Below are 16,413 nucleotides of genomic sequence, written 5' to 3'. Positions count from 1 at the left end.
CGGCGAAAGTGACTGCGGTTACGCCCACTGAGTGGCAAAAAGTCTGCGCGACAGCATTAGCATATCGATTGTGCTAACAGATTCAACAAAAATTTGGATTGTTCTTTTTTCAGACTGCAAAAAACACTCAAAGGAGAAGTACATCACTAGCAGTATATGCCAGTTACGTAAAATTGTGGGATAAAAAATCCTATTAAAACACCAATGGATACTCTTATTCTGTGTAATTGCACAGTTTTGTCAGTGTGCCTTCATTAAAAAACATCCATTATGATGAGCCTTGTGTTCTACAAAAGTGGGATGGTTTAATAGTGTTAGAAAAGACAAACATATATTTCAGGAAAAGCTGTCTGGCCATATGCCAATGTCCACAGACTACTGGTTGTTTGGCAAGTTGTTAGGGTCACTGTTAAGGCCAACTAAATTCAATTTAAGCTGATAATAGTCAGTTTTACTGGCGTTTTCGCCGCAGCTATGATGAAAACCAGCCATTTTGTTGAATGTTTTGCCACTCAACAGGGCGAGCTCCTCACGTGGAAAAGTGACGTTGTTGCATTCCCTCTATTGAGAAACAGTCAATGTTTAAAAGGTGCCTGTTGGGTGATACCTTCTGAAAACGTATTTGTACTTAAAGGGTGCATGCAGTATTAGTACCCTTTTTTAAACTTTTTTCCTGAAGGTGTACAATAGCCTCAATTTTAAATTCAACGACATTCATACATTTTCTTAGTATTGTTTGAGTTGTGAGTGACTGTTCACCCAAAACATTGTCAACCATTAGTTTTCTTGCATGATGCTTGGTAAAATTTTGCACAATGCGCAAGTACTGAGAGAAAGTGACAAGGAAAGGTATGGCAGGAGGGACAATGGGAAAACCTTACTTGACAGTGAAATCCAAGCCAATCAAATAGAAGTGCCACTGGCACACTCTCAGAAATAAAGGTACAAAAGCCGTCATTGGGATGGTACCCTTTAAAAGGTCCTAATATGTCATTTAAGTTCATACAGTATGTGTACCTTGAGGTACCAATATGCACCCTTTAGGTACAAAGGTGTATTTTCTGAAAAGGTGTCGGCTTTTGTACCTTGTATCCCTGAGAATACAGGAAGTAAACAGCAAGAAATCTTCCTGTGCTGTAGTAAGCATTTACTCGTCCACACAGATAAGAGTCCACTCCAATTTTAGCTATTCAATGAGACAAAATGATCTACTGCATAAAAAAATGCAACTTTATAGTACATCTGGGTGTCTTGTGTTTTATTACAGTAGCATTGATGACACCGCAGGCACATGTGATCTGGACTATAATGTGCTTCAGTCTCTGGTTTGGTAGTTTGGTGTTTGTTGACATAGATGACACTGTAAATCATTTATGACAACAGTGTTTGCCAAACTAATACCCTGTAGGTAAAGAAACATTCAATTTCCCGGAAAACGGCCAGTTTGTTTGTGACATAATTAGTCCCTAAGAAACAGATCTAGAGAGAGAAAGAGATACATAGTTGGTCAGACTTCAGTTATCTTCCTTTCTTTATATTATCATTATTAATTACCACACATCTATCTTTCTTACTTTTTCACATTGCTTCTCCATTTCTACTCGTTCTCTGTCTTTTTCTTTGGGTTTCATCCTGAGTTGAATATTGCAAACAGTGCAATTGACTTTCTCTAAGCAATGAAGTGCCTACTTGTCTTTTTCCAGACCTTCTACTTCTGAAAGGGGGAAATTATATTTTATTTGTTTTGTGTCTTGACTGGATTTGTTGAATCTCACTGCGTCAAACACACAAATGAAATATGCATTACTGTTAAATTGAACTTGGCATTGGTGCAAAATGCATACTGTGAGGAAATAACAATAAACTAAACATAAATCTAGAAATGACCCAATTATAGCTCCAGGTGCTTATTTGGGTGTTTAGTCTAACAGATTACAGCAAACAGTATAATACCACATAATTTCAACTAATCACAGTAAATCATTACCTCCTCTATAATCTCTCTCTCCCTCTCTCTTTTCCTCTTTATACATTTAATTTCCTCTCTGGTGTATTTTGTCACAGTAAATTATGCCAGGGGTATGCCAGCTGCATATTTACGGAAACATTACTTATACTGTACTGATGTCTATAACATCATCTGAATACAGAATATAAATAGTCAACTGACAGAAGATACAACAGGCTTTTGTTCAGCCAAAGCGTATGGGTGTCATTAAAACTATACTTTGGGTATGGAGGTTTTTTTATTTGTAATAATGTGACTAGGATTAAACAAACTTTTTAAAATTGTTTTCTTAGCTTAATTTTTTTCTTCAGTTTTATCAGATAAAAATATGTATTAGAGGAAATCATATAGAATAAATTTATATGGAGCTGACTGAGACTCACCAAGCATTTATTCTAACAGCAAAACCGCAAGTCAAAATTTGGCTTAAAGTCGCCATGAAAAAAAAACAAGAAACTGTAATTTGTTTTGGAGAATGTTGCGTTGTTTTTTTTACAAATGACTGTTTTTTAAAAATTAAAGGTATTGCGGAGGATTTTCTTTTTCCGGGTGGATCATCAAGCCGTTTGGTCCTCCTAGTTGTCAATCAGGAGTGTTGCGCAATTGCATTTTTTAAAAAAGTGAAGAAGGCGGTTCTTTTCTAAAATTGGAGAAAATCCTCTGCTATATTTTTAATGTGCCCCCATAATCTTTAATCAAAAACGCAAATCTCCTCCCCTTCTCAAAATGATCTCTCTTTACTTTGGTAAGATGGTGTGACAGGTTTGCGGGGTCCGGGAGAAGATTGCAGCGATTAGCAAATAGCAACACGACCCAACTTCAAACGATCCAATCAGATCTCGATGGACAAATTCAAATCCAGCCCTGCCTTATTTCATTTCAGAAGCGGTTTTGACTCGGATATACATCACTACGGAGAAAATTAGGTAACGGATAGTTCCGTTTTATAGCGACTTGTACACTTCAAAATTCATAAAAGTTGTTTTATAAAATAGCAAATAGTGTTTCTTTTATATTATACGGCAATGTTTTAGAGTGTGTTTAAATCCCCAGCCATTAATTATGAGATTATGATTATAAGTGCAGCTAACCCTTTAAAAAAACGAATGAACAAATGAATGAATATTTTTAAAGGGGACATATCACGGAAATCTGACATTTTCATGTTTAAGCGCTATAATTGGGTCCCCAGTGCGTCTATCAACCTAGAAAATGTGTTAAAGATCAACCCTGTAACTTTATTTTGTACTGTTCTCTGCAAGCGCGTGAAAAAATTGGGCTCCCCTTGTGATGTCAGAAGGGGATAATACCGCCCCTTAATCTGCACTATCCAACCACAGCACCTCAATTTAGTGCAGAGATCAGCTCATTTGCATTTTAAAGAACACACCCAAAAATGGCACATTTTGCTTACATCTACAAAGTGGTAATTTTAACATGCTATAATAAATTATCTATATGGTATTTTGAGCTTAAACCTCACATACGCACTCTGGGGACACCAAAGATTTATTTGACATCTTAAAAAAGTCTTGTGTTGTGAAATGTGTCCTTTAAGAATAATGAAACATTACAAATAAGAAAGGAAGATAAATAATATCTGATGAACTTACGTGCACTCATGGAGTCATTGATCTGTTTTGGCAGAAGTTAAAAGACTTTAAGTTTTGAATCCTTATCTTCTAAATGAGAATTTTTGCAATGATTTGTAGCACACTCGTTTATAAATATCCTTAAGGCTAACATATTTTTTAACCAAAAACCTTCATTTTGATGTCAGGGTGACTTTAATATCTCAGTATCAAACTAGTACAAACCTTCGTTACGTAATACAAAAACAAATGATTTTGTTTTGGTTATTTTTTGTTGTTTGACATGACTTGCCACTGCTTGTGTGGTTTAAAGATTACTGTCACACATGCATGTCGAATTGCCTATAAACATAGGCCTATTCCTTTATCAAATTTAATTAAAAAGTCCAATTCAAGAGTTATGATCATGTGCGTTTACAAAATGTCAACACATTTATTATACGTGCACGTCAAATTCTCAGAGAGAAGTCTCCTCTACAAGTCTGCGCAGTTTGTGAATGTGTGCTGTGCTTGTGCCTTCTGAATGACTGATATATATGAGGGCTCTGCCACCTGCTGGAGCGTCACGGACACTCTAGCCAATCACGCCCATACACCTTCCCTTCGTCACGCCTTCCTCTCGTGAGCTCCGGGAGATTCCAGTGGCCTGGCAGTTAATGACCAGCGAGATACGGAGAATCAGCAGCACGCGAGCGTCCAGCAACAAACGTCCGAGCACAAGCCTGTCAGTGCTTTTTTTTTTTTTTGGAGAGGATCTGTGCGCTTTTAACGGATCTACCAAAATACTACAAGAGGGACAAGAGCAAGTTATTCCCAGTGCGCACCTTCATGTGTGTGAACTCTATGTAGTGAGGTAAGCTGTATTTACAACCATATAACGGGAATTACCGCCAAGAATCTCTGCATGCTTGGTATAAAGCGGTTATGTGCAGTTTCAGATTTGTTTGGGTAAACTTGAATGTGCGCCTAAATCGTGTAAGGATTTCTTTTTTTATTTGCTTCTTAGTAACCATAGTTTGTTTTCAATTGTAGTAAAACATAATTACTACAAATTTAGCATTGCCTCACTATCCATAGTTTAACCATGACGTGTATTTAGCCACATAAAAAAAATGTAGTATACTTTAGGATTTCTATATATTAAATTGTTGTAAAATCTATGTAGATGCAAGTGTTTTTGAAATTTACCATCAGTATTAAAGAATACAAAGGTATTTAATACGGTTTATTTATTATGTACTTAAAATCCTTCTGGATAGGTTAATAATATACACACACACACACACACACAAAAAAACCGTTGTTACACTTTCATTATAATAAAACCATGGATATTTCAATAATGGTTGTCATAAATTGAATGTGGATGTGTTTGAATGCTCATCGCATCTTTTTCCTTGCTATATTATTATGAATGGTGGCCAGAATGCGAGCATCTGTGTTGGTAAACGATCTCGCGGGAAAGATGTTGAATTGACGAATTTCTTGGGGCAGGCGCGCTCACCCGCCGGTGTTTTGTTTGTTTCGAGAAGGCGAGGGCGCATTAAACTGGCGACCTAAAATTGTCGCGTCCCCGAGCCCTGAAACGTCCCTTAAATGCTGTGAAAGTTCGTGCGCGCTTTTGCTCACAGGGTGACGAGCGTTCAGAAGATGAAACTGATGGCAGCTGAGGGCGGGGGCGCAGTAAAGAAATGTTTTGACTTTAATCTGATGCCTGTCAATGCACTCTCCCATAAGAAATGTAAGACTGAGTCTGCTTTAATCTTTATGATCAGATGCACACACAGAAAAGTAGAAGTGCTGTGCCATTTTGCACAGTAGATTGAGCAGGGTTTATCCATTAAACTTCATGTAATGCATTTCTCTCGTTGTGTGTGTGTTTATGGTTTTGATCAGGTTGTCTATAGCTTTAGGGAAAGCAGAGGCTGGTTGAATCCTGCAAAAATGTCCAGTCGTGACATTTATGAGAAACACCCTTTTCCTGAGAACACAGTTAAAAAATTGGTCAAAATATACAAATCGAAATTTACACAATTTCATCATTATTAGTGCATTGTCCTTGAATTGTTTTTTGATTTTCAGTTTGATATAAATAATTTAAGACAATGTTACACTAGGAAATGTAAATGTATAATTAGTGCTGGAGAAAATAGCCATTTGTGTAATTGTTTTTTTTTTTTTATCAAAAGCTTATAGTTTTATAGCCATACCCAAATATACTTTCCCACATGAAATCTAGTATGAATTTACATTTATGCATCCGATTGGCATTCCACATTTTATCAATATTCGAGCTCTCTGGGATTGAACCTGTGACCTTTGCACTGCTAATTGCTTTACCATTTGAGCTACAGGGACTCAATAGTACGCCCTTAGTGAATTTCAGCAGGTGTCTGGCATTATTTTAAAATCACCTTTGACATTATTTTACAGAAAGCCAGTGAATTTATTACAGTAGTGCAAATGTCAGTATAGCACCACCAGCATAAAGTGTTTTATACATTTTTAATCGGGCATGCGACATACGTGTCCGGACAGACTGCATGCGTCGTTCAAATAGTAATGGACCACCTCATGTTTAATTCACTATGTTTTATCAGTGCTGTTCTGTCCTTAACAATATAAAAATGCCAACAAGGAACAGTGTGTTCATTACTGCCTTTGGAAAAAGGGGCTGTGCATGTACTTCTGTGTAAGCGAATTGGCTGGAGAATCAGATTAAAGGAACGAATAAAGAGCTATGCCGTAGAGTGCGCTATGCCCTTATAAGAAGGGATTTAAAACGACTTCTGAGCAGTGAAGTGATCCCTGAAAGTTTCGTCTGACCTGTTATTCTTTCTGAGCTCATTTTATCTTATATTTCTTTTTCTTTTTGATTTCTCTCTTTTCTCAGTTGCATGCCTACACAGACACGCACACACTTTTCTCTGTCTGTCACTTTATCTCTCACATAGACATGCTGCAGTCCGTTTTCACAGCTTTGTGATTCATCGTGTTACATTTGACTTACACATTCAAAATAAACGTAATATAACAGAAGACCTGTAATGTTACATCTTAATGTGTCTCATTGGTTATTTTACCGTCTATTTTATTTGTTAAAATTGCTGTGTCGTCTGTCGATCCGTCCGTCCATCTATATGTCTGTTTGTCTGTCCGTCATTCTGTCCAACCATTTGCCTGTCTGTCTTTCTATTAAACTATCTGTCTATCAGTAGGTCTATCCATCTATTTATTTATTCATTTGTCTGTCTGTCTTTTCATTGATCTGTCTGTCTGTCTGTCTGTCTGTCTGTCTATCTATCTATGTGTCCATCTTTCTATATTTCCATATGTCTGTCCATCGGTCTGTCTATTCTTCAATTGATCCGTCTGTCTATCTATCTATCTATCTATCTATCTGTCTGTCTATCTATCTATCTGTCTATCTGTCTATCTGTCTGTCTGTCTATCTGTCTGTCTATCTGTCTGTCTATCTGTCTGTCTATCTGTCTGTCTGTCTGTCTGTCTATCTGTCTGTCTATCTGTCTGTCTATCTGTCTGTCTATCTGTCTGTCTATCTGTCTGTCTATCTGTCTGTCTATCTATCTATCTATTGTGAGGATTGCAGGACGAATGAACCCAATAGCAGACGATGTCGGGGAAAACAGAAAACACTTTATTACAAAACACTTAACAAAACAAAGACCCACGAGGGGGTGCACAACATGAAACATAAACTGACAGATAACACTGAGACTGAGACTGAGACTATGACTTGAACTAGATCGCTAGACTTGAACTAGATCGCTAGACTTGAATACACGAGCACACAACACAACACAATGATCCTGCACAGAACTAAAGAAACACTGACATTAAATAGAGCAAACCAAACAAGATAACGAGCGGGGAACAGGTGATGGGAATAAGTAATAATTAACAATAAGCAGGAGAACGAGGGAGCGGGGACAAATGACAAGACACCGGAGGTACATGCCCAAACACAAAAACAAGGCATGAACCTCCACACAAGGCCAGGGACTGCCAGAACTCTGCCACCATGACAAAATACAAATATAACAAGACTTCAAGGCAGAGTCCTGACAGTAGCCCTCTCTCAAAGGACACCACCTGGCGTCCAAAAAGGGAACACACAAGACAAGAACATGACAGATAATACACATGACAAGACTATGAACACATCAGACTATAAAATAACAAAAGGTGCAAAACAAAACTTATCAAACACACTCAAGTCCACAAGATACTAAAACAGGACAGTCCACGGGGGTTTGGGGCGAGGACGCAGCTGGGATTGCGTGGGATGAATCGACCGCGCGGGATGCGCGGGACGGGTCGGCGGCACGGGCTCTGTTGGCGGCTCCGGCAGTGGCTGCGCGGAATGCGCGGGCTCCGGCTCTGGCTGCGCGGGCTCCGGCTCTGGCTGCGCGGACTGCGCGGGCTCCGGCTCTGGCTGCGCGGACTGCGCGGGCTCCGGCTCTGGCTGCGCGGACTGCGCGGGCTCCGGCTCTGGCTGCGCGGACTGCGCGGGCTCCGGCTCTGGCTGCGCGGACTGCGCGGGCTCCGGCTCTGGCTGCGCGGACTGCGCGGGCTCCGGCTCTGGCTGCGCGGACTGCGCGGGCTCCGGCTCTGGCTGCGCGGACTGCGCGGGCTCCGGCTCTGGCTGCGCGGACTGCGCGGGCTCCGGCTCTGGCTGCGCGGACTGCGCGGGCTCCGGCTCTGGCTGCGCGGACTGCGCGGGCTCCGGCTCTGGCTGCGCGGACTGCGCGGGCTCCGGCTCTGGCTGCGCGGACTGCGCGGGCTCCGGCTCTGGCTGCGCGGACTGCGCGGGCTCGGTGGGCGGCGCGGACTGGGCCAGCCCCAGAGGAAACCACACAGCGGCCAAGCCGGAGATTGGGCCGAAAGAGGCCGCCAACTCCCCAAGGTCTGGATCCGAATTTACAGCGGCCCTCCACAGCTCGGAGAAGAACCGGTCACGGACCCCTCTGGTAAGCCACTCCGGGAGAGGACGCACCACGACCGGCAACAAAACAAAAACGGGGGCTGCAGCTGCAGCTGACCCCGACACCGTCGCTGGGTTCAATGTTGGCAGGATCATTCTAAGAGGATTGCAGGACGAATGAACCCAATAGCAGACGATGTCAGGGGGAACCAGAAAACACTTTATTACAAAACACTAAACAAAACAAAGACCCACGAGGGGGTGCACAACATGAAACCAGTGTTGGGTGTAACTAGTTACTAAGTAATTAGTTACTGTAATTATATTACTTTTCCTTTGAAAAAGTAAAGTAAGGGATTACTCTTATTTTTCTTGTAATCTAATTACAGTTACTTCTGATGTAACTAAATACTGTGTATGGACTCTAAACAATTATATATACTATAATACAATAGTGTATTTAACATGGTTTAAGTTTACAATTCTCACTATTACCTGGTTGATTATTAGCATTAATATTAATGAGAAGCTGGCTGTTTATTAATACTTAATAGCACATATTAATGCCTGATTCTGCAAAACCTTATTCTACATCCTTAACCCTCCCCATTTCTACCAATACTTAAAATGTATAACTTCTTTAGTATTAGTTGTTGGAGTATATTGAGGCAAAAGTAGTTAACAGTTAGTTAATAGAGAGAATTGGACCCTAAAGTGGGACCAGAATAATTGATGTACTTTTATATATTATTTATTCGAGCCATTTCAAGCCTATCCTTGTATCATGTACTAAATAGGATTTAGAAAGTAATTAGTAATAAGTAATTAAATACTTTTTGGAGAGAGTTATTTGTAAAGTAATCTAATTACATGATTGAAGATGTAATTAGTAACTAGTAATTAATTACTTTTTTTGAGTAACTTACCCAACACTGCATGAAACATAAACTGACAGATAACACTGAGACTGAGACTGAGACTATGACTTGAACTAGATCGCTAGACTTGAATACACGAGCACACAACACAACACAATGATCCTGCACAGAACTAAAGAAACACTGACATTAAATAGAGCAAACCAAACAAGATAACGAGCGGGGAACAGGTGATGGGAATAAGTAATAATTAACAATAAGCAGGAGAACGAGGGAGCGGGGACAAATGACAAGACACCGGAGGTACATGCCCAAACACAAAAACAAGGCATGAACCTCCACACAAGGCCAGGGACTGCCAGAACTCTGCCACCATGACAAAATACAAATATAACAAGACTTCAAGGCAGAGTCCTGACATCTATCTATCTATCTATCTATCTATCTATCTATCTATCTATCTATCTATCTATCTATCTATCTATCTAGGTGTCCATCTTTCTATATTTCCATATGTCTGCCCATCGGTCTGTCTATTCTTCAATTGATCCGTTTGTCTATCAGTCTACCAGTTCGTCTATACAGCTACAGTATCTGTCCTTCCGTCTGTATATATCCTTCTGTCTGTCCGTCCACCTGTCTGTCTATTTGGCTATCAATCTTACCATTTGTCTATCTATCCGTCTGTATGTCCAACTGTCTATATATTTGCCTAATCTATCTATCAATTTGTCTTTCTCACTATCTGTCTGTATGTCTGTATATATCCTTCTGTCTGTCCGTCCACCTGTCTGTCTATTTGGCTATCAATCTTACCATTTGTCTATCTATCCGTCTGTATGTCCAACTGTCTATATATTTGCCTAATCTATCTATCAATTTGTCTTTCTCACTATCTGTCTGTATGTCTGTATATATCCTTCTGTCTGTCCGTCCATCTGTCTGTCTATTTGGCTATCAATCTATCCATTTGTCTGTCTATCTATCATCTGTATGTCCAACTGTCTGTATATTTATCCATCAATCTATCTATCCATTTGTCTGTCTATCTATCCATCTGTATATCTGCCTGTCTATACATCCATCTGTATGTCTATCTGTCTGTCTGTATGCATGTCTATCCATCAATCTATACATTTGTCTGTCTATCTATCCATCTGTATATCCGTCTGTCTGCATCTGCCTGTCTATCCATCAATCTGTCAATTTGTCTGTCTATCTATCCATCTGTCTGTCTAACTGTCTGTATATCTGCCTGTCTATCTTTCCATCAATCTATCCAATTGTCTGTCTGTCTATCTATCCATCTGTATGTCTGTCCATCTGTATATCTGCCTGTTTATCTATCCATCTGTATGTCTATCTGTCTGTCTGTATATCTGCCTGTCTATCCATCAATTTATCCAATTGTCTGTCTATCTATCGATCTGTGTGTATAACTGTCTGTATATCTGCCTGTCTATCTTTTCATCAGTCAATATCTGCATTTGTCTCTCTGTTCATCTGTTTGCCTAACTGTCTGTATATCTGCCTGTCTATCTATCCATTAATATATGCATTTGTCTGTCTCCCTATCCATCTGTATATCTGTATATCTATCTGTATATCTATCTCTGTCTTTATATCTGTCTGTCTGTCTGTCTGTCCCTCAACATATGCATTTGTTTGTTTATCTATCCATCTGTATGTATATCTGTCTGTATATCTGCCTGTCTATCTATCCATCAATCTCTCCATTTCTCTGTTTACTGTATCTATCCATCCATCGATCTTTCTGTTCACAACTACATGACACAGGCAGCACAAACACGCACAACTAGAAGTACACACCTGTCTTTCTTTCTGTCAGTCACACCTCATTAACTTATCATTATGCAATCATAATTTTAAAACGCTTGAGCGACGCATCTATGCTTCAGTAACCGGGTAAAGCTATTATGAGATACACTTCTGAAGGACACTGTGCCTTGCAGGCATGCTGATTTTTTCCCAATGGGTAGACGAAGTCCGTACGTAGCACTAAAAGACTTTTAATTCTTAAGCGAGATCAATCAAAATATTGCTGATTAGCTTCGCATGTTAATTAAATGGTTAAGTCCATTAGCCTAGCCAGAAGAGTTCTGCCGGTAAGAAGTAAATTAATGGATTAAGCGAATCAAGATGTGACAAGGCCAGCCAGGGTCGTATTGATGTGTAATGAATCAAAAGCGAATGCATTCCATTGTTATTCCACGTCAGTAGTGCCTTCTTGTCCCTTCTTGGATCCTGTAGTCTTTTCAGACCCTCTTCCCAATGTCAAATGACTGCATGTGGTGCCTGAAGCAAAAACAATGGCTCATGGACAGCTTGTCCTCTCCTTGAAATGCGATTAGATGTCTGTCAAGCTCAGGAAATAATTGCTTATGAAACTCAGTGTTTGTGTATTTAAATTGTGATTAAACATTAAAGAAATAAACAACTTCTAATTATCTGTCGACAGACTGTAAATTAGGATCTCGAGTCTTTGGCTGTGATTTTAAGTGTTTGTAGTCCCTCACTCGAAGCAGTACTGATTGTGTTTCACGGCCAAATAATTCTCCAGAGTGTCCAGCATCTGGATTAAGGCAGTTCAGACTGACATTTCTTTCTCTGACTGATAGAAAAGAGGATTTGGATTCCATTCGGATGCTGTTCTGCAATGCCGTCTGGTTTGCGTTAGATAACTTTTCCTGTTACATCACTTCTGGATGATGAATACACTTTAATATGGGTGCTTATCTAACTTTTCTAATCATCTACTTTAAAACTATTGTAGAGGGACGCTGCCTTGATGGCCACATGGAAATAATCACAATAACCTTTTACACTTTATTACAGTAAGTGATTTGCTACTAGATTATGGTAGCCTAACTGGGAAAATTCAGTAATTTAATGTGGCCTTAGGGCAGATGCATGCCATCACTAACCAGGAGTTTGTGTTTCTGTAATGTAAATTTAGTTAGCTGGGGTGTTTTGTTTAGTTGATGTTGCTTTAGAGCAGGTCTAGTCAATTGGCAGCCTGCAGGCCAAATGCTGCCCCCCAAATCATCTTTATCCGGCCCGCCGGTTATCTTTGTCTGATTTAAAATCAGTGTGGTTACTTTAAATCCACCTTTCCACTGTACATGACATGACAAATAACGGGCAATTAACCGGAAGGAGAGTCACATAGGGGCTGTGTGGGGTGCTAACCATTTGTGTGTGAACACTTTGTGTTCAGGGTAAAAAAAATTAATGATCCTTTTTTGTTTAACTTTTATTAGTAACTCTTGGCATATACCGTATTTTTTGGAATATATGTTTTTTCTTCATATTTTGTCTGGTGCTGCGTCTTATTCTCAGGAGTGCCTTGTAAGTCTGTATGAATTAATTTTAACATTTGTCCGCTCCAGTATTTATGTAATTCAGTGGATTCAGTGATGTGTAATGACGAGTCCACGAACTTGATGCTTGGTGGCTTGTTCGGTTAATTTAGCCTATTTAGGCTTCCAGGTATGCTATTGTTTATCGTGTAAATAACTGATAATGTTATGATTACGTACGAACATCTATTCAGCCTGTTCTGTGTTCTATTGTTTAGTTGAATAACTTACCTCGCCAGATGAAATGTGTGTTCTTCGGCATGGATTTTTTGAAACAATTTTATTAAATAAATGCCACGTATAGTCCATTGCGACTTCTATATGTTTATTCGTCTGACTGACACATTTTTGATTGGTGCTACTGTACTTATACTTCGGAGCAACTTATAGTCCGGAAAATACGGTATGCGTTTATTGTTTCTTTCATTTGCATTCATTTATTTTTTCCACTATGATAAATATTCGTAGATTGAACGCTCTTGCGCTGGAATGAGCTTCTCTTCCATGTTGACACAGGTTTACGATTAAACTAAAATTTTATACTGATATGAATAACTGCCACTAGGGGGCGAACTTTGACAGTCGTGTCCGAATGTCGTGTACAGTGGAAAGGTGGTTTATAACCTTTATATTTTTTTTATATTAAAATAGGAAACATAAAGTGCAATTTTAGTCATTATGAGAAGACAATATGTTATGATTGCATGCATATAATTACGTATAATGTAACAATTTATGAAGGTTAAACAGTTATAAACAAAAGAAGTTTAAGAGCTCTGCTATACAGTTAGTGCTATACAAAAATACATGTGTTGATTATTTACACTTGCACTTGTTTGTGCAATGTTCACAGTTGAAGTGTTAGCATATGGCTCTTGCAAATCTTGGCTCTTAAAATAAAATATATATATTTAGTTTTCAGCAAATTAAAAGGCAAAATACTGGATACGAGATGTGTCCATTTTTTTAAATGTTTTTTAATATATGACCTAAATCAAAAGTAACAAAAACATAATAAGTTAGCCTTTATTTTTTGCATAATATTTATATTTTTAAAATATGGCACTCGAAGAGGACTCCTGCTCTCTAGAGAATTAGTAAAACTGTGGAAAAAGTGATGCAGTGTACAAAATTGCATGTACCATGGGTGTTCGTAATTAATGTCTTTAAGGATTTGGGGAAAATATCCAGTCAACTGTGTCACAAAATATTACCATATTGACCTCCGTCGAAAATTGAGTTTGCAAGTTTGCAAGGAAGTTCACAGTTTACTGACTATGGTTCTCCAGATACTGTTTAATGAGTTTGGATTTACACATTGAAAAGTTGATCCTAGATATTCAGGAGGAAAGTATATGAGTTGGATAATATTAAAGCCACAGCTCACGGAGGATCTAAGGCAGTAACCCTGACAGAATACCCATTAGCTCTGGATTGCTAGTTCCTAATCCCTTTTATTAAGTGTTTCTCTGACGAATGTAATCCATGTATAGGAGTGTCACAATAGCAATTGTTCTCTTAAAGTTGATTTACGTGTACATGAACAGGTCATTAAATCTGAATTTACAGTGATCCATTAAATGAAGTGTAGCGTTTAAATTACGATAGCATTCTGTTTTCAGCGAAAGTGGCTTCAAGAGTCTTTTTTAATCTCTAGAGGCCACTACAGGCACAATCAATCCATCAGTTTTGTCAGTCTAGCTTGATTCACTAGACACAATGATTGACCACCCCGGGGCTTGCTGTTTAGAAAAGGGGTTTCTTTAATCTGTGAAATTGGTTTAAGAAAAGCTTCAGTGACTTATAGACATCCTAGTCCTTTGTCGCAACAGGTTGTTTTGGTGTTTTTCGGTTGCTGAAACTGCTCTCTTACGTCTCATTCATTTGGAGTGAGACAGGAGCTTATTGGTCAATGCCAAGACCAAGTGCCTGGACTGCCACAGAGAATGTCTGACTTGTTTGTTGCTCTCATATGCCACATAGAGTTCCTAGGCCTATTAACTCGGTGGAGTTGGCGCGTCTGTTAAAATTCACCTGCTGACACCAGGTTGCACACACAAACTGCTTTTGTTTTTCGACACAATTAAATGAAGCATGCAGCTGGGAAATGGTGTAAAGATCGGTTCATTTCTTGAACAGCTTTGTGAGTTGACTCATGCGGATCCATGGATGGGGCGATTTAACCATTTACTTCACTTTGCATGACATGATGTGTGCCTTGGGAAAGTTTCTTGGGAATGATGTGTTCTTCGAACCCAAAAATAGGGCTGCAACTGATTATTTATTTATTTATTGAATAATTGGATACAGGGGTGTTGCACAAGATCTCGGCCCCTGTTCATAGGCAGTCCTGATGGGCCCCCATGCCCCACCCCCATAATATATTCCAGACTTTTCAAGGGCCCTCTCTTCCTTTGGGGCCCTGGTAATCAGTACTTGTTTTACCCCCAGTCTGACGCCCCTGATTGGATAAAAACCTCAGGGTTTCCCGCAGCATATTTCAGTTAAGGCGGCCCGCCTAAGCTTAGAAACCCTTAACTAGGTCGCCCCCAAAAAAAGTGCATCTCTAAGAATAGCGCGTACACGCATCACACCGCGAGCGGGGACACGCACCACACGGCCGAAATGAGAAAGACGTGGTCCGTCACTATCTGGAGGATAACTAGCCAGTTGATAAAACATCTCAGAGAATAGCGCAGACGTGCTTCACACCGCGACCGTGCACGCGCACCACACGGCCGAAATGAGAAGAAGTGGTCCGTCATGTCTGGAGGATAGCCAGTTGATAAAACGCGTGTCCGTGAGAACTGTAAATGGACTTGTATTTTGGGGTTATTTAAGCCTGTTATTGTATTAGCCTATAGTTCTTGCAAAAAGTAAGTTAGCTGGTGATTTTGTTGTTTGAGCAACCTGCTAGCAACCTGCTACCTGGTTTCACATGCCTTTTGATTCGATATCATTGTTGAGCGCTCTTGCTCACTTTATTTATGTGCATTATTTACATGCTACAGTAGTTACACTCCTTTAAGATAATGTAATTAATAGTGGGAAATAATCAGTTTTTACCATTTTTGCGCTATCTGTCATGGTTCGCCTTTAAGTTTCACTTCATCACGCAGCTATTCCCTTTAGAGGTAAAAACATTAATCATTAATAATCTAGTATGTGTTCATTTTTTGTCATAGTTTCTTCAAAATTAAGTTTTATTTGAGTGTTTTAAAAATAAATCTTTTATTTATTTATTTTAATAAAATATTTAAATTTTCATCATGACGCATACGCCCCCCCCCCCTTTGATTGCCACTCCCTCGGCCCCCATCCACCCGCCAACCCTACCACCTTAACTAACACATTTTCTGCGGGAAACCCTGAACCTAAGGGGTGGTTTCCCGGACAGGGATTCGCTTAAACCAGGACTAGGCCTTAGTTTAATTAGGAAATATAACTACTTTTAACAAACATGCCATACTAAAACATTACTTGTGTGCATTTTTAGGCAAAACAAAAGGGCACTGATGTATTTTAAGATATGTCAGTGCAAGTTGTTTTCCGTTTGGACAGCTCTTACATTTATTTTAGTCTAGGACTAGTCTAATCCCTGTCTGGGAAA

At 39.4% G+C, this 16,413-nt stretch overlaps 1 protein-coding gene across 1 annotated transcript in view; it reads left to right on the top strand.

Moving 5' to 3' along the window:
* The first annotated feature begins 4,237 nt into the window (after window positions 1–4,237).
* The window catches only part of chrm3a (cholinergic receptor, muscarinic 3a), a 152,176-nt gene continuing 140,000 nt past the window's right edge, over window positions 4,238–16,413 (top strand). The window contains exon 1 of the mRNA XM_055171867.2: window positions 4,238–4,453. The gene's annotated coding sequence lies outside the window, so the exon portion shown is untranslated. The remainder of the gene's footprint in view (window positions 4,454–16,413) is intronic.

The sequence above is a fragment of the Misgurnus anguillicaudatus genome, chromosome 7 (genome assembly GCF_027580225.2).
Source record: "Misgurnus anguillicaudatus chromosome 7, ASM2758022v2, whole genome shotgun sequence".
Lineage (NCBI taxonomy): Eukaryota > Metazoa > Chordata > Actinopteri > Cypriniformes > Cobitidae > Misgurnus > Misgurnus anguillicaudatus.
The sequence above is the reverse complement of the archived record's forward strand: the minus strand, read 5'-3'. Positions and strand labels throughout refer to the sequence as shown.